Below are 19,461 nucleotides of genomic sequence, written 5' to 3' on the forward strand. Positions count from 1 at the left end.
TGGGAACACTCGGAGGCTGTCATGGCCAACAAGAAGATTTTCTGTAGGGTTCTGCCATCATTCACCCTCAGGAAATAATCACTCACTACATTCTGCATGCTCTCATGATAGAGCTCTATTTGAGAGAAAAGAGCCATTTTATCAAAGGACAATATATCCCTTCTCTTGGTCCATGTAGCTTCCATTATCAGACCATAATAAATCATATTTATGTTCTCAGTTAATAAGACTGATTACAATGCAGGTTACAGGCATGGGAAAAGAAAATCAGGTGAAAAGATGTTTTAATGAAAATATGATAAGCAAACAGCTTCTTGTGAACATTTCAGGCTGTTATTTGTAATGATCACAGGCAATTTTTGATACATCTTCTTTAGCAATGGTTTAAGCTGCATAAATTGGCTTGCCACTTTATACGTTGAAATAGGAAGAATCCCGGTGTCCTTCTTATGTTGTCTAGAATCATTATATACATTATAAGCATAAAATGAGTTTAATGTATGTGCTTTGAAAAGAAGGGGAAAACAGAAAATCAGGGAAGACTGATTTTAATGCTGCTCAGAATGATTTTGAAATTTTCTACTCATCTTTGTTACTAACGGTGCATTTTCCATGAAATTTAGGAATGACATGTACTGCTTTCATCTCCTTAAAATTAATATACTGTGCTCTCTGTTTTTCTCAATTTCTTCAAAGTTCTTCTTAGAGCACTGCGCAAAGAGACAGAGAGAAATTCTCCACTCGAAGCATATCTGCTGTTAATGCTGAGGGGAGTTAAGCGTCTGCTTCTATAGAGAATACACCCCAGTGTTCCTGAAGGGCACCCTGTTAATATGGTGCAAGAATGTCTAACTCTGGCACATGTAATGCATTCAAGGGCCAACTTCCACTGAATTTTTTTAAGTGATTAAGGCAGTTTTTTATTAGAGTAAATATTATGATACAATTTCAGCATATAAGTGTATGGAGGGAAGTGGCTGGTGGACTGTATCACTGTCATCTTGTGAAAAGTCTTATTTTGCTATTCTGTCCAGCATCATACTTTCAAGATGGGGTTAGAAATTTGAGGAATAATTTCCTCCTGCTAATACATAATTTTGACTGGGTCTCTGAAATTTTACAGCACTTGTAGAACAATGGTGACAAAGACTCCTTGGTGTTGTGTCTGCAGGACCTATTCTGCTCTCCGGTATTTCCCTAAAATCACTCTTACACAAATTTTAAAGCATTGTATTTGTCCTGGCCCTGAAGAATGGCCATAAAATTACCTTAACCCTTTTAGGACACTTCAAAAGAGCAGTGCCCATATAAGAAACAGCAGACTGCTCTTCAAAGGCAATATCCTGATATGACAACAGATGTAGATAATGTACTTCATGATGGAACTGCTTGATACAGAGAAAAACATGTTGTAACTGCCTTCACCGTGAAAGGGGTTTAAAAATGCTGCCTGCCAACTCCACAAAAACCAGAGCTGCTATTTCGGTTAAAGGCCAGTGGATTGTATTTTTCACGTCAGTTTTCACTAACCTCAAACATCACTGTTATGACAGATTGTCATCCAACCAAACCAGCATTCTGTTGCCATTTAAGCAAGCAAGAAAAAAGGAAACTTAAAAGTCCAAGTAGTAATTGGGGGGTGCATGTGGGTGAACTACTTTTGTGTAACAATACTGATTACTGAAAATGAAACACTTAAAAGAAAATAAACAAAAAGCAATGCTTTCTGAGCCAGTGGTGTTTTCTTGGCTGGCAATTTCCCTTTGTTCTATTTCATGACACTAGGCTCAATGGTTGAAGGGGTGTTCTAGGCCAGATGTCAATCACAATGTCTGACATAAACAAAAATAGCTAAAAAGGCATGCCAGCATCTTCCTTTTGTTTTGCCATTAGCTCCATTTTTCTTTTCATAGGCTGACAAAAAATTACTGCCTCCAAGTAAATTCAGTAATGTCACTATATATCTAATATCTAGGAGACCTTTTGTTTTAGCTTTACTGGGCTTAACCACAAAAGACACTTGACATTGACAAAGAATCTGTCAAACATACAATGATCAGTGCAATGAAACCTCTCATGACAGAAGGGCACTATTCTGCCTCCCCCTTGCCTCCAGCAGCAGCCTGTCTGAGCAAAATATGCTGGAGCACATGTAGCAGCTGAACCATTACAGAGCAGGCCAGAAGCTGAGATGTGTCTTGCTTAAATTGTCATAGCATATTAGTATAATTAAAACTGCCAAAAGAGTAGAAAAGATAGATGGAAATGTTACATTACTTGTTTCTAGAGATTAACCCCCAGCCAGAATTGAAATTGAGAGACACGTTTTGGATTTCTCAGAGCTCTGATATGGAAGAAAACAAGCCCAAGAGTACATCTCTCGAAGTGCGAGACATGAAGTCATAGTTCCTATATTTACACAAAAAAAAGAGAAATAGTGTTTCAGACAGACACTGTTTCCTCTGTGATTACAGCTCCTGTGGTGGCAGTGCTCTGCAGAGCAGTTGTATCATCTCTCAGCTAATTCCTTTCCACTCCCCTCTGCCTTTGTTCCTGCAAGGTCTTGACACCTCTTGGGCTTGCTGATGAGCCAATGTCACCCCACTTTGCCCTGTCATCTGTGGTCTTGGCTGGTGCTCCAGGTGCCCACCCCACAGCAGTACACGGTGACCATGGTCCAGGCTCTGGGTCTCAGCAATGCCCAGCAGCAATGGTCAGGAACTCATCCTGCACAGGTTTCATCCTTTGGGCATGCCCATCCCTGGGCAAGAGAAACAAATGCCTACAGGAAGCAGGCACAGACAGACTAGCCCTGAGATTGCTCTTGAGTCCAGTTCCCTTGTGCACAAGAGACCCAGAAAGGGAAGACTTAAACTGCTTTGCCAAAGCTGTTTCTACTTCTCATTGCATGGGAAGATGTTTGAACAATGGCTTCAATTTAAAATCTGACTTTTCAAATGCCAAGCTTTATGCTTATTTCTGTATTGAATGTATAGATAAAACATATGGCTTTCTAAAATTGACCCTAACAATTATGTTCTCTTCATCAATGAGATGTTTTCCTTCCCATGCATCATTACCTCTCATAACTATTCAGGACAAACTAGTTATGATCCCAATTTATAATTATGCCCTGAGATATATCTGGTGGTAAGAAAATTATTTAAAACCTTCTGTGTGTTTGTTCAGTTGTAGATGTAGTTGTAGATATTCTCAATTTATCCAGAAGCTGGGGAGGACCTGAACTGGGCCCAACCGTTTTGAAAGAGAGAAGAAGCAGCACAACTGTCCTCTAACAAAAATGGTACATTTAAGGAGAAGGTTCAGGAATCAGGTAGGACTCACACTCATTTCTTCTAGTATTAATGAACTTCACAGCTTTGCCTCCTTTGCTGACTTGCTTTAAGTAGAGAGATGTTAAATGCGAGTCTTTAATTTTAGGTTCCTCTATATTTCCTGTATTTCCCAAATTTAAATCTTGGTTAATGACTTCTCCATATAGGGCTTGTAGATGTGCATAACTAGTAAAAAATATGTTATCTGCATTTAATGTTGGCTTTTGGAACCCTCACCGCCAAGTCACCTCTCTACTGCATCTCACCTCACATGCATTTCTGAGTAGTGCCAGGAGAAGAATGGAAAATAGCCATGAAGTAAAAGCAGATTCTGCTCCCATTAAAGGCAATGAAAACTGTGCTTTTACTTCTAGTTACTCATAATAGCGGAGAAAAATGAAGTGGAAACAAGCACAACAAAACACCTCTGCCAGCTATCTACAAGCTAACCAAGGCTTCCACTAATGAGGTGCTCTGGCATTTTAAGAAAGACAGGCTCTTCCAGCAATGGAAAAAATACACTGAGTTTTTCCTTCAGTTCTCAAAGGCTAATGAAAGAATAACAAATTGTATTTCAAAAGAGGGATGACAGTCAAACTTTTAATGCTGTCTGTGCTATTAAATACCTAAAGATGCCCATACAGTTTCTCGTCAATTAAATGCTTTTACATACATATTTGGCAGCTTATTAAATATTGATACTTGCATACCTCACCGAATTATTGACTGTATTTACAGGGTCCTTTAAATGACCACAACTTTTTTGAGAAAGTTATCAATATCAAATTACAATAATGGAGTAATTTTCAGGTCAAATTTTCTAAACGAGTCTATACCATGGACAATCACATAGTCTATTAAACAAAACAGTACAGTTTGTGGAAAAGATAAAACTCCAGATCATGAGATAGCACCAGATTTCACATTATGATTTCCAGATGTCTTTGTGAGCTTAATGCATACAGCATTGGTTTAAGTCTAATCTGCATGGCAGAAATGCAAGTTGTTCCAATTTTCTCCTCACTGGGGCTGTGTGGAGAAACAGGAGGGCATTGTTCTGCTGCTTTGGAGAGAGGAGTTTATCTGAAGGACAGGGAAAAGTCACACCTAGCAGTGTCCACATCCTCATCTGGCTGCAGAAAGCTGGCAAATCTGCCCCTGACCTTTACCTTCCCACCTCAGCAGCCTTTTTTCTGCACACTTTTCTCCACACAGTGTCTCAGTCACCCCAAGACATTGGACAGAGCTGGCCTCCCTGTCCTGTTCCCCTGCCCTAACCACTGGAAGCATCAACATTCTCTTTTGTTTAGAATGCTGAAAAGATCTGAGTTACAGCAGCCTGTCACAGCTGTCAGGCTTCTGTGACAGCCTGGTTGTATTATTCTAAGCAGTGTGTGTTGATTCACTTGAAGGGAGAGAGAGGGTGGAATTTGCCAAACTGAACATCATATATGCTCACTAGAAGCTCCTGGAGTGAGTGTCTGTGCAACCAGCAGGCAGCTTCCCAGCTGTTTCCAGGGTGCAGCTTTGGAAACAGTGTTCCCTGAAAATCCACTGTAAAACAATGCATTGCATCAGTTTCCTGGACCAGGGACTAGGTGAAGTCACAGTACATCAGTGGTGGCCTGGGGGATTTACAGTATTTTGCAGGGCAGCTCAGTATCCTCCTATGCCCAGGGGGGCACAGATGTCCAGAAGTTTCTGGAGGGTCACATGTAACTATAAACATGAAATAGTATTTCCTCTGTTACATTCCTGCTGGAGAGCATTTTACTGGTACAAGTAGGTGGGCTAGACAACAGTGCAAGATATGACAGGACATTTGCTTTTCAATTCTAGCACTGTTGGGCTGGGAAGTGAAAAAGAGCTCTGCAAACAGAACAGGTGTTTGACATGACAGTGCAATGAGAATAAAAGGCTCAAGGCTACATTTTCTCTATGGAAATCTCTACAAAAAATTCCCAGTTTGGGGCTTTATGATTTTCTCTCTGGAATCAAATATTCAGTGTGAATTTACAGAGTGTGAGGAAGGAGTATTTGGGCTCCTTCAATCCTGTGTACAATACTTCCCAGTGTTTCAGTGAGGATTTTAGCATCTCTTGCAGTCTTCAAATGTTATGCTGTGCAAGGATGTGCTTATACATAATTTTGTAATTGAAATGGCATGTTTACTGTTCTATTTCATGCTTGATTGTGTTTTTTAAACACCTTTACTCATGCTGTTAGAAGTGGGATTATAATTAAAATGTCCTGTTGAACACCTTGTTCAATTCAATGAAGGCATAATAGAAGTATAAATACTTGTTCTCGTTGACTCTGTGATGTCAGCACAACAGACACAGTAATGTCATAAAACAAATCTCTCTTTCACCAAAGCATCTGTCAGAAGGGAAGGGAAAACAGAATCTGTGACTGGGCAAAGAGAGGCCCTCCCCTTTGGAAAAGGAAATACTTTGAGATGTTATCTGTGATATAGATGTCTTAACTAAGGCATGGAATGATTGATTGATTTAGCCAGTTATGAGGCAAAAAATAATCAGAGGGGAATTTGTTCCTTTACTCACAGTCCCTTGGCCTAAAGACTAAGTAGCACTCTCTCCTACGCTTGCCATTAGGAAATGCCAAGTCTGCCTGTGAAATGTTAAGGAGTAACTTATATTTCTTAATATTCCTGTTTCCTTAAAATATATACAGATATGAAAACTTCAAGTCTTGATGGTGGAGTGGAACTACAACACAACATCCAAACATTTATTTCTAAGTCACCATCCAGTGGATTCAGAACTTTTGCATAGCAATAATGGTTTCATTTTCTTTGTGTTTTCTCTTGTAGTCTAAGTTACCACCAATGATGTGATGTCTAACCTGTCTGGCAGGCACATGTTCAGTCTTAAGGAGCTTTAAATTACTTCACAGCTTGAAATTCCATGTAAGAAGGGACGTTCCAACATTTAGCCTAATTGATGCTTTCTTGGGCAGTTTACTTGGATACCTTGGCTCAGTTTCCTCCTCTGAAAAATGGGGAGAACAATGTCTGTGTTCCTTGTGCTCTTTGATGTAATAATATTTTTACTATAATAAATACTAGGCTCAACACTGCACAAACCCCATGAGGTTTTGTGTTTGTGTCCCTTCAAAGAAGACACAAAAGAGGTCTCAAAACCAATCCCAGGATGTGTAATATTTCTGTGCCAGAACAGGACTTGCCAGTCAGTAGCTGCCCTATAGGAAAAGCCCACATGATCTTTATGAAGCAGGCAAATAAGCCGACCCAAAGGGTGTGGAAATCGCCTTCTGTACCCAGTTTCATTTCCAGCTACTTCAAGTTTAGCAGAAGTTGGATAGGCAGAGGGTTCACAGAATTTAGTCTTTAGAATGAAAATGGTAAGCAAGTGATAAAGTAGAAGGTTTATTCCCCTGGGATGACAGAGGCAGGTAGGTATATAGGACAGTACAGTCCAGACCAGAAAAAGATTCAGCAGCAGCAGGGATAAGGCTACAGAACACAGAACATGCAGGACAAAATGGACAAGAATGTTGTCAAGTAGGATTGCAACAAAACTTGGTGTATTTGTTTGAATGTCTCATTATGTGTACAGGTGCAGCTTTACACACCCACACATGCTGCATTTATTTCAGTGTGTGATCATATAAATGCCTGCAGGTGTGATATGGAAGAGATACCCATGCTGAGGCATGAATATGGAGTTCCACATCTGTATTGGCTGCCTGGCTCACACAATGAACTAGTGCAGACAGTGAGTTCTATTTCCACCTCCTGTATGCACTTCAGAATTAAAAGCAAAGGAAAGTCCATCCTGGTAACTATATTTAACAGGATGTTATAGCATAAAACTAAAATATGTGTATGGGACAGTCATCATTACCTCACTGTGTTGCACATTATATACAAAATTAGGACAAAACTAATTTCAGATAAAAATGGCCACATCATTTAAATGTATGGTAATAAATCCATGACACTGGAATTTAATATGTCTTTTGGGACACCTAAAACTTCAGCTGGGCTTCAGTGCAGTGGCTGGTTTCTCACTTCTGGCACACACAGAGATGGCTCCTTGTCTATAATACTGTCAGATAGTCCATAATCCATGGGGTGAAAATCATAGTTCTGAATCCACTGACTTGCTTACAAGTAAAAAAGTCTCAGCCATGGCATTACACTTATACAGCTGGCTTCATTAAACAATAACATGATGCTAACTACTTGACCACAAACACCCTCCTTTCTGTGTCAAAAATGTAAAATAGCTAAGAGATATAAACTGGGGGCAACCTTTTGCATGTAATTGCTGCCTGCAGAGACTCAAGGTTGTCAAAATTTCCTACCTTTTATAAGGCCTTTAGTGATAACTTTTGTTTCCCAAAGAAAAAATAAATCTACCAAAGTTCCTTTGAACATTTCAGCAGCCTTTCATAGTGTTAGCTGTGATAGTAATGGTGTCACATTCCTAATAAGGATGTATATAAACTGTGCTTTAGGAGTCCCTGCTGCTTTCTTTGTGGAAATGATCTCAGATGCTTTAGGATTATTTGGCAGTAACTTCTTTTTGCACCATGATTTCACAGAGATCATCTCTGTTATCTTCTCTTCAGCATATTCCTTTGAAGGTCTAGGGAGAAAATGTGGTGCTTGAGCATTCAGTGAAACCTAGTTTGCATCTCCATCTAGCTAAAGTCTAGGCTGTCCTGTGACAGAAAATGTGAAGGGGCCATAGTGCCCAAAATTCAGCAGAAATTTTACACAGTGTTGTCCAGGCAAAGGAATAATGAGAATATGGTCAATTGAGATTTCATAGGAAGCAAAAGAGGAAAGAAAACACAATTTTTTTTCAGGACTGAATGTTATTGCTTTGCCCAAAGGGACCTCTATGGCTGCCATCCACAGCTCACAATAGCAAATGTACTCTGTGCAGTGACACAGGCAAAGGGAACACAAGTGGCTGGAGCAGTGGTAGAAATAACACTGTGCTAATGAAAAGTTTCGTCCAGGCAAATTTAACTCCCTTAGAATTAGCCTGGGTATCTCTCCACGACACATTTGTTTTAGAGTCACAGCATGTTGCAATTTTTAGGCTCTGGCAGGCTCCTATGTAGGAACTATGCCCAAGAGCCTTTATTTCATCTGCTCCAATTGGGAAGAGCATGGCAATTTCTTTTGGTTGAGACTTTGCTATAACAAGCTGAGCTTTAGTCACTGTGAGATTGGCCCTCTGTAAAGCATTCACTTGGTGTTACAACCAGAGACAACTGAGCTCCAAAAGTGAGTGCAGGCTGTGTCTACTTATTAAGTAAAGGAGCATGTGGAGAGCCCATTACTCAGTAATTGGTGCTTGCTGCCAGTTAGCATTCACCAGGACTTCCAGGATTTGTATAGACCTTACAGCCCAGAATGGCCTGGGATTGTTCTTGCCTTATTTGCTTCCACTATAATCAGCTGGTGGCTCTCTGCTTTGCAGAGCTACCAAAACCAGCTTGATCAGACTGAAAGGCACCTGGAAGTACAGGATGTCCCCAGGGAATTCATCCAGAGGGACGTGCAGGTCTGAGAGACTTTTGTGACTATGGTTGTGTTCCAGTTTTGTGAGCTTGCAGGTTTCTTCCCCTGCCATGGAAGAGGAAAATGATGATTGGAACTTGTGGTGTTAAAAATGCCTGCCTGATTAAAACCTTAAATAGGTCTTTAAAGATGAGGCCCTCATGTCATGTGACTCTTTAGGTGAGCCAAACTGCACTTTGGTATGGGGAGTCTCGAGAAACAGTGTGGTAAGTCTTTACAGAAAAGCCTATATAGACATTTGACAAAGACACAGCTCTGTGGGGTATATGGCACTTGCAGCTTTGCCGTGGGGAAACCTTTTGTTGGCCATGTCCCAACTGATGCTGCTGCTCCCGAGGAGGTGGTTTGGTGGGGTTTGGATAGGTGTCCACAGCCCCTGGCAGGGCTGGTGAGCTCAAGCAGCCCACTCTGCTACCCAGGAGCAGGTGGGCCCCGGAATGCAGGGGCAAGAAAGGGGCTCCTTCATATGCTTATTCCCTGCATAGTGTATTTATTAATTTATTGTGTTTATTTATCTATTTACAGCACAGGCAGCATTAGCCCCAGAGGCTGGCAAGGCGGCTGAATGGATGCAGACGAGCTGCTCTCCCCAAGCGGGCGGGCTCTGCCAACACCTGTGAAGTGAAAACCCGTCTGCGCCGCAGGTGAGAAAGCAAATAACGCAGGGTGCCGCCGCGGGAGTACCGCGGGCTGCCGCAGCCACGTCCGCTGCCCCCGCCACGGCGGCCCGGGGCCGGGGCCGAGCCCACCGTGGTCTCGGGGCCGAGCCCACCGCGGCCCCCAGGGCAGAGCCCCCCGGGATCGAGCCCACCGCGGCCCCCGGGGCAGAGCCCACCGCGGGCCCCGGGGCGGCGGCCCCGCCATCACCGGCCCCGCGCGCCGTTCGCCGCAGCGTCCGCCAGGTGGCGCGCTTGCTCGCCGAGTGGTGCGAGGGCGGGCGGGCCCGAGAAACACATCGCGCTCAGCCCCCCCTGCCCGCCCTGCGATTTCGGAAGCATTATAACGAAAGTGTTTTCAACTTATTATTATGCATGAGTAAAAATTCCATGAATGTGTAACATTTTCGCCTGTATTTTCCTCTTTTATAACATCATTTAAATTCCTCATTAATAATTTAGCAACGTTCTGGATTTTAATCACTTTTCTCATCCCCGCGGGCTCTACCCGCGGCAGCGCTCTCCTCCCCACCTGAAGGTGACATGGAGGCAGGGCTGGAGCCAGGGACACCCGCCCCAGCGCCCTGTCCGCCTGCAGGGTGTTTCCTTCAGCAGTTGAAAATCCAAAGTTTACCAAACCTAACGCTTGAGTAGGTCACCATTAGGGAAAATTTAATTTTTTTTTTTTAATCTGAGTTTAATTATGGTGGTATTTGTTTGATAGCTTGTTACTGTAAATAAAAGAGATAAAAGGAGCCCTTCACTCGAGCAGCTTCAGAGTTGTGAAATATGTACCTAATTAAAACTATTGGTGTAAGAGGCTAATAAAGCACATGTGCCTACTAGATGTCTCATTCTAATGAATCTCGGCTAACTTACTCTGAGCAATGTATTTTTGTGTTGGTAGCAAGAGCTGAATAATTATGGAATTTATCACGAGGTGCTCGTGAAGAACCACAGGGGTCTGTGAGGGTGAGGGGAGGGAAGGACCCGCAGCCACGGTCGGGTGCAGGGGGAGCGGAGCTCAGGCTCCCCCCAGGGCTGCCTGCCCCCTCAGGGCGGTGTGGAGCGCGGGCCGGGCCCCGCGGGCTGCAGCTGTGCGGGCGGGGCAGCCGGGAGCGGCGGGGCGCGGGGGCGGAGCGCTGCCGCTGCCCCGGGCGCTGCACCTCACCCCTGCTTTCCCCCCGTTTTCGCCTGCCGCGGCTGGGAGCGGGCCGCAGCATGCGCTCCTCAGACTCCCAAACCCAGTGCAGATGGGTTGTCTAAAGCATTTCAGATGGAGTTTTGGTCTTGTGCCAGCAGCTAATCAAAGTCTTAATTCTGGAGAATAAAAAGGCCGGGCTTTGCAAGCTTCCTCCAGCTGGTTTCTGCCGGGGATGTGGACGGCCGGCGCTGCTGAAAGCCCTTTTGCTGTGGGTGCTCCCAGCGGTGGGGCTGGATGAGCGGCCGGCACGGCTCTCACTCACCCTGGGCAGCCAGGCCGCGCCTGAGGTCACTTACCTGGTCGGGCTGAAGGGGTCAGCTTTGTACAGGCCTGTGGACAGGCACCCTCAAATCCATCGCAGTCTGACCTAGAGTGAAGGCAGGCGCGGGAAAACGCGTGTCGGGAACCCCTGCCTGAGATACGAGCCTTGCCCTTTGGAGCAGTACAGGCTTGTCAGGAGAAAGGGTATGTACCGAGAGACGCTGGGCAATAATAAAGGGGCTGGTTAAGCAAGAAAAAGAGCCCTCAGACTAGCACATATTTTTATTGCTTTTTTTGCAACAGAGCAGTGAAAACATCCCAAGGCAAAATGTCTATTGTAGGCTTTCGTGTAGTCCCCAATAACAACTATTTAAACGCTTGCACGTGTGTGTGTGTCCTGCCGGCGTCCCCCGTTCAGCGGCAGCGCGGGCGGCCGCTGGGGCTGCCGCTCTGGGCTCTCCATCCTAACCTGGCGCCCAGAAAATGTGCGGGGCCCCAGGCCCGCCGTGCCTCATCCCCCGTGAGGCTGAGGGCTTTGTGTACCGCCGAGCCATCTGGGCTTTGCTGTCTGTCCCACAGTCAGATCTGATGAGTTCAAATGACTCTCTGCAAGTGTGTGGTAGCTGCAGCTGTTGAAAGCGCTCCGGCAGTTTCTGATCTGCACATGAATTTAGAGGTTTTTTACAAGTGCTGCATCGGCAGTTTTTCTGCAGAATGAAATTTTCACTATTGCTAGTATCAGCTGGAGAGACGGGTGGAACTTGTTATCTTCCTTGCAAAATCTACCTTTTCACAGGGAAGAGATCATTTTTCATGGTTGTACAATCTGTTAATGGGGTAGACTGAGAGTAAGATTGGGAAGAACTAGTCTGTTTCTGTCTGTCCCTGACTTATTGTTTGACCTTAGAAAAGTCTCTTGGTCATTCTGGAAACCTAGTTTCTCTATCTGTATAAAAACCCCAAACAATAGTAGCTATATCAAAAGAGACAGTCATCAATATCTAGACGTGGCTGTAAAATTTCAGGGGAAGGTGTTATGTATTGCCACACAAACAGTTTCTGTTCTGCTTTCTCAAAGACCTGTAAAAATCTGGTTTTTCCTGCTGAGAGAATTTTTTCCATGTTGCTCAATCAACGATCATTTTAATATATTTTTCTGCCTTTCAGATACATCTCAATATTTGTGTCTGTACAATTTTCATGGTCTTGTATCTTGTCTCTTTCTGTATAAAATGTATGTAGTCAGCTTAAGGGGAATGCTTTTTCTTTCAGTTTCTTTGTAATTACTAAAAATATTCTTAACCTGTTAAAATATTTCTGCGTTGTCGGTATGATGTGGTACGGTATTGAAACCTCATTACTTTGCAGCAAACCTTCCTGTACATTGTGTTTACCTTCTGGTAACATTTCTAATAAGAAATCACCAACAGAATGAAGGGGATACTTGCACTGTTGGGTCCAGTGTGACTTTGCATATGAAAATATGCAAAAATAAATTACACTCTCATGTAGCTAAGAGAGAAATATAATCAAATTGTTTCTGCTGGCTTTTCTTCAAGGCAGAAAACCTGTGTGTGTTTTCTAGACAAGTGTTATTTGTACTATGTTCTGGGACCTGGCAGAAGGGATTCCTGTGGCCTGTGTGAAGTTATTTTGATTTCAGCATGACTCCACCAAGAGACCCCAGCACAGAGGACCACCCCCTTTTAGAGGGCAGTGAGCTTGGGTCCTCACAAGGCCTAGATTTGAGGCACTCTGAACCAAAGTTATGGATAGAACCAGAGCAATAAGAACCAAAGTCTGTTACTCTAACAAAGACAGAGGCTGCAAGTAAACTTTCCACCAGAAGTAGGTTTCCTAGATGTTAATAGCAGATGGCCCTCCCATCCCATCCCACAGGCTGGGGATGTCCTGACAATCCATTCCTAGTCTAACTTGTTCTCACATCACAGAACTTCTAATTTTTTCCATTTAGTAAGTATGATTTGATAAGCTAAGATAAACATGATTTTAAATTAATTTTAGGCATAAATTACTAATTCTGTTGTTCACATTCTCAGAGATGATTAATATAATTTTGTTTTTCCTTTGACACCTAAGCAAAAATCTGACATTGATTTCATTCTTCTTGTGGTAGAGAGAGGAGTGTAACCATAACCAGAGGTGACCAGTACTAGCCCTATCTGAATGTGCCTTGCAATCTCTGATTGTATGATGAATTGATGTTCAGCAGCATTTTGGTTTTCCATGCTGTACCCATAGCCATTGCCTTTATTTTGCTTTTTCCTGGCTTTATCTTGATTTTCTCTGTGAAGCCAAAGACCTGACATTGGTAGTCATGTTTTTAAGATTATCTGCTCAGGAACATCATCTCAGAGAAGTCTATTTTCACTATTTTGCACATCTGAAAGAACAGTTTGGGACTGAATGAGTTGTTGCCTGGACAAGTGTGTGAAGAGAATTGATTTAGACTAGTACTGCAGAAGGGAGCTGTTTGTGAATGGACTCAGATGCATGGAGGTCTGAGAATGATAAATGCAAGGCTTCATCCCTCTGGGTCAGTGGTCTTTGGGACAAGACAGAGAGGAGACAGAAGTTGAGGAGACACTGCTGTCTTGGGAGTCTGTATTTCAGGTCACAGTCTTGTCAGGTCAACTAAAGTCACACAATGTGAATGGTGCCAAAGCAGACTTGGCTGTGCATGAATATTTATCCTCTGTCTTTTTATTATAAACTTCGTTTTGCATTCTGACAGAGTTGTCATTACACACCTTTTTTTTAAGATCTACTAGGAAAAAAACCCAAATGTGCTTTGTTTTGTATTGCCTTAGGCAATGAGCCAAAATGTAGGTCTGAGGAAACCTTTGTGTCACCCTCTTCTTGGAACTTTCCTCCAGATCTTCTGTGTTGTACTGGACCCAGCCCTTTCCAGCTGAGCTGTGGTGACCCTAAACACTGTCCTGAGATATGTTTTGGGGCTGCTGTCTGGGCTCTGGTGCTACTTGCAGCTGCTCTTGAATATCTTCAACTGATCATCAGCTGGTATGTCTCATAGCCTTGTTTTAGACCTTGGTGCTGACTGGTGGCCCAGAGTGCCTTTCCCCATTCCCTTGAGCTTATAGATAGTTCTTTGGCAAGTATCCAAACCTAATGCACTATAGAGGGAAAGGTTTTCAGGTTTCCATGTACACACATGTGGTCAAAGCCCCAGCTCATTAAATTAGTATGTGCAGTGGAGACCAGCTACTGATTTATGTTTTCATCTACACAAGGTAAATTGGATTGAAACTTCACACTGTTTAGAAAGGAGAGCTGAGATTCTTGCTTACCTTTGAGCTCTAAATTAGCAGGCACGTGACTAAGCCTCATGGACCTGAAGAAGCTGGTTCTGAGTTAATATGATGCCCATACTGTTGATTTCACTGGAGCCTTTTGTATCAGAAACCACATGTACACAGCCTCACATTGTGAAGCAAGATTAATTTAGCTGTTGGCAAATTATGTGCTGTATAAGAATATTCTGTGAACGACTGGTATTGCAAATTCTACTGCTTAATTTTTGCAATGCAAAGTACCAGTAACAGGAACTACTGGTTTCAGCTGAATTTTACAGAAATGTGAAGGACAGACAGCCAAAATAAGGAGATAAATAGTGGAAAACTAAACAACAGGAGGCCTACTGAGTCAGATATTAAGGGCCTCAATATAAATTATAACAGGGAAGATGAAGTTAATGGCAAAAGTTTTAGAGCTTCAGACCTCCTAAAAATACAGAAGGAGTGGCCTCTCAAAAACACATGTATTTGTGATTCTCAGCTATAATTATAGGGAACAACACAGGGGTGGCTACTGAGGATATTTCCATGCTTCAGTTTAATATGTTATTTTAAAGTGTCTAAAATATCTCCACTTTTAGAACTAAAATTCTTATTCTCTCTTTGATTTGTTGTAGGAATAGCTGAAGTGAAACAAACTTCCCACGATCCACCTACCTCGAAGAACAGAACCACTCTGGTAGGAGTAAATTATTGGTATGAAAACTTAGTTTTTTGTGTGCTTCCTAACTCTACCAATTCACTTGGTGCAATTGTTCCTTACTCATATCAGTGAGATGTAGAAAGATGATATTTTTGTGCTCTCTGTATTACTGATGATAACTTTTTCCTTGAGTTTTATTCAACCTTAAGATTATATTGGTTCCAGTCTTCATGTTTATGTGTTCACCTAGTCCAAACAAATATCTTCACCAGTGCTTTTAGACACCCTTTACTAGCTGAAAACCACACCACATTTTGCTGCTTGCTCCGGTCCCTCCTTGTATCTCTGTCATCAGAAGAGGCCAAGCAAGCATTCCCTAATGCACTACAAGTAAAGCCGGCCTGGTTAGCTCATATCCATGTTCATCACCAGCTGAAATGACTCTGGCTGCCTTAGCTTAAGCAGATTAGGTGATTTGTGATCCCTTTTGCTAATGGAGCAGTATGCTGGGTTCTTGGAAGACAGCAATAAGAGCTGGAAACAGTGCCAGTGCTGTCATCTCTGAGAGGAGCTTTCCTGTAGTCTCAGGTTTTCACAGCACTCCCATCCTTGAAGCCAATCTTGCACCCCTCGACTTCCATGTACAGATATTGCCTTTATTTTTACTTTAGCTGCCAGAAGTAAAGATATATTTTGACATTTTAAATGAGTCTTCTCTGTTCAGCTTGCTCTGCCTGTCTTTATTAATTAAACTTGGGTCTTCATATTAGGCTCCTTCAGTTCATCTCCTCCAGTTTCAGCTCTTACTTTCCATTTGCCTTCATTATACTTTGCCATTACTGCACTGAACTCTTCCTCATTTCACATCTTCCCATACAATATTCAGATCTGCTATTCCTCTGTCTAATTTTACCATGGCTGATGTGAAAATCATCTTTGCTAGAGAAGCAGAAGTGAGGAGACAAACCTTTCTTCTCTTTGCCACATTTGTTCTCACTCTTACGTAAAATCCTGGCTGAAAAAGGGGCATTCTCTTCTGTGATCATAACTTCACATTCCTCTTTTTCCTGCTACTCTTCAATTTGGAAAACATTTTAATAGATTCTCATCCATGAAAACTATACTGTTTATGTTTGCAATTTTTCAATGTGCTTGGAGTTGGTGTTTTCAGATGAACGGTGTATTAAGATTTAATCTGAGCCTAGTCAGATAATATTGACCTGCAATGAAAAAGCTGTATGAATGAGATAGCAGCAGACAGCTAGAAGTGCTGAATGCCAATTGCTGACTGAAAAATGATACCCAGAATTTGGTGGTGGAGAGTAGATGGGACATTTATGAATGGAAAAGCTTTCTGATTGCTTAAATATTGTGATTTGTTTTTAAAAGTTTCTCTGTTTTTTCCAACGCTTCCAAAATTTGCCTGTGCCTGTAGGGTGGTACAGCTGCAAGCTTTCAGGAGGTGCTTATCCCTCTGCAGCAGGCTACCACATCCTGATATCAACTCAAAGGCCTCTCTGTTTTGCCACAATAGACTTCCCCAAAATTAAAACAAAGAACTGAATCTAAAACTATGGATTCCTGATGCATCTCCGTGTGCCCATTTCAGCTATATTTCCCACTGTTCACTGTTAGCAGTCATCAGGAAACATGAATATTGGTTCCAAAATCAGAATCTCCTGAAATAAATCCCTAGGTGTTACAGTATTGCCACATTGTATTAGGGACACAAACAATGGGTTAGTCCTTGCCCAAAGCAGCTTTTAATCCGGGTCATGTATATGGAAAAGGGGCAAGGGAAGGTGATTCTGCATATATCTGAGTTGCCTGGGTTAAGTGTGGTGAATTATTGTAGCAAATACATTCTAAACATTCCCCTTCAGTTTTTCACAAATTCCAAATGTGGATGCTGCTCTAAATTAAAATAAACAATTAAAATGCCTTTCTGAATGCATTTGCAATGAAATAAGTTACTGTAATTTCCCTGGGCAAGCCAGCTCTTTGGAGGGGGCAAAAGTTGCAAATGGAAAAACAAACAAACGAGTGAGTAACTGGGATGTGCTGCCAGAGAATCAGAAACAAGTCTGGTAAAAGGGGGAGGGAAAGGCTCTTGTCTGCCCTGGGACAATTTGTAGAAACCAAAATGTGGGAGAGAGTTGAAATGAAAAGGAGAAAAAAAATTCCACTGCCTCTTTTTTTTTCTTTTTTTTTTTTTTTTTTAAACAGTGAGTGAGAAAAGCCTGACTGCTGGCTGCCTTTCTTGCCTTCCAAATCTTAGAGCAGTGAGAAATGGAGACATGGTTTGGGTCAGCATCCAGAGCACGCTTCACCTGCCATGAACTGGGGATGGGGAAGCAAAGGGAAGAGTGCTGCTCTCGGAAGGCTTCCTGGTAGGGAGAATCCTCAGTATCAGAGCTGCTCCGAGCTGCTGGGGCATGCAGAGGAGCTGCAGATGGGGCTGAGAGTCCAGCTTGATACTTCTCTGGTCAGCCACCAGTTACAGCATTATCAAATGCTCGCTAGAGGTGGGTACCAAGGCTGCTAGAAGGGCTGAAGGCAAATCAGGAGGTCTGCTTTTAATGAAAAGATAGTTTTACACACAGCATCTTTCTTACTATAATGACAAAATGGGTATGAAACAGTTACACTCCAGACCCTTACTTTTTTTTTAGTGCTATTTATTTTTTTCACAACATTTAAAACAAAACAAGCAAAAAAAGGGAAGGGAACAAAAAAAGGAAAAAGAAAACTCCCTTCAGACAACAATCACCTTTTGAGTTAAATTCTCATGCTTGGTCTTAGCCCAGAGGGATTTGTCTTGAGTGAAGTTCGAAGAAAATCCTTTCAGCAGTTTCTGAGTTACTTAAATGTAACCATGGAAGTTTGGATTCAGATGCTTTTTTTTTTTTACTTATATAACTCAAAAATAGCTTTGCTTTAAAACTTTTAAATTAACCCTCCTTAACTTTTCAACTTGTCACCTATCCTACTGTATGGCTTATAAAATTTTAAAGCTAATAGTATAACAAACTCAAATAATGATACTGCAGATGTTCAAATGAATCTTGGGAGAAATAAATTATAGGAGGTACAGTGGGTTGTTACTGAAGAAAGAGCGGCTGCATGCCTTAAACCATGTGTTCTTTCTGGTCTGAAAAAGGCTCAGTTTTTTTCTACTATTAAGAAGCATAAGTGTTCTGGGTGTGGGTTTTAATACTTCGTTACACATATAAAATTAAGCATGTAAGTCCTGTTCCTTTTTTTCCTCCTGATAGCCCAATGTCAAAATATTTTCTTAAATTTTCCTGCTCTCTTTTTAACACAATCCCAATCAACAGGACACTTAAATGTCTCCTAAATATTTATGGAGTTCAAAGTCACTGCAATGCTCTGTGATGCTCTTACTGTTATTATTTTATTGCCAGCAGATTGAAGCAATGAGAGGTGAAGTGTCTTGGTAAGTAACGTTTTTTTTCCATTTTCTTTGTCCAATCTTCCTGTTGCTCTCTGATGTTTCTTCCTCTTTGTCTTCTTTCCAACATTTCTGCCTTACTTACTAGTCCCTTTCTCACTGTCTCCTATCTATCTTTCAACCATCTTTCTCCATTTATTCTTCTCCAACAATTGCACTGAAAAGAGACCACTGTAGAAATTATTTTTACTTTGGCAGCCACTTTTTATTTTTATCTTTTCCCTGAATATCTGGGATGGGTCCAGGCAGCTCTCCCCACTTTCATCATCTCTCTTCACATCCCTTGTGACCCTGAGCTCTAGTCAGCAATCTGATGTCTGCCATGAGAGCACCTCCCATTATCCAAAGCCACAATCAGACTAAGGTGTTGTAACACTGTGTGTTGCTTTACTTACCACACTTGCTCTGCCGCTTTCTAGGAACTGCACACCTGTGCCAGGTTTTTCTCACAGAATAATAATGACAGCACTGTCGCCTTTTGCACGTCTCTCCTCCTTGCTCCTGTGCCCATCTTCCTCTCCTGAGCTTTGTGGTTTGGTCTCCTGGTGCAGTGCAGCCAGGATATGGGAGACTTGTATTTAGGCTGTGCCTGAGGCAGTTTGAACTTGAATCTCTTGCCCCTTGAATTTGCACCCTGCCCAAGAGATTATCAACTCTTCTATGAGGAGCGTGACCTGAGCCCTTTAAGTGGGAAAGCTTGAGCTTGACTTTTCAGTCTTGAAGTGGAGACACTCACCTGCCTGGGGAAACCACGTCTGCCAGGGCCTGCCCCAGTCAATACTTAAATGCAAGCATGGAGGTATTCCCTGGAAGACAGTAGCAAACCCCAGGTTTCTTGCTGTCAGTAGTGCTTTGAGAACAACCACACAGAACAATCAATTTAATCCATTTAATTATTCCATATGAGCTGGAACAGCTCCAACAGGATGGACTGGAGAAAGACTCTGCTCAACAAGATCCTTTTGGAGCTGTGC

At 42.4% G+C, this 19,461-nt stretch overlaps 1 long non-coding RNA gene across 11 annotated transcripts in view; it reads left to right on the plus strand.

Annotated features, from left to right (window-relative positions):
* Nucleotides 1-19,461, plus strand: part of LOC115496199 (uncharacterized) — a 68,600-nt gene that overhangs the window by 42,217 nt on the left and 6,922 nt on the right. For 4 of the 11 annotated variants that reach the window (XR_012057278.1, XR_012057279.1, XR_012057277.1 and 1 more), the window contains 6 exons: nt 3,190-3,334; nt 9,442-9,560; nt 13,935-14,079; nt 14,990-15,068; nt 17,242-17,540; nt 18,444-18,472. This is a non-coding gene — a long non-coding RNA (uncharacterized lncRNA). The other 7 variants (XR_012057284.1, XR_012057285.1, XR_012057283.1 and 4 more) reach the window with 5 other exon arrangements.

This window comes from Taeniopygia guttata, chromosome 8 (assembly GCF_048771995.1).
Source record: "Taeniopygia guttata chromosome 8, bTaeGut7.mat, whole genome shotgun sequence".
NCBI classification, from domain to species: Eukaryota; Metazoa; Chordata; class Aves; order Passeriformes; family Estrildidae; genus Taeniopygia; species Taeniopygia guttata.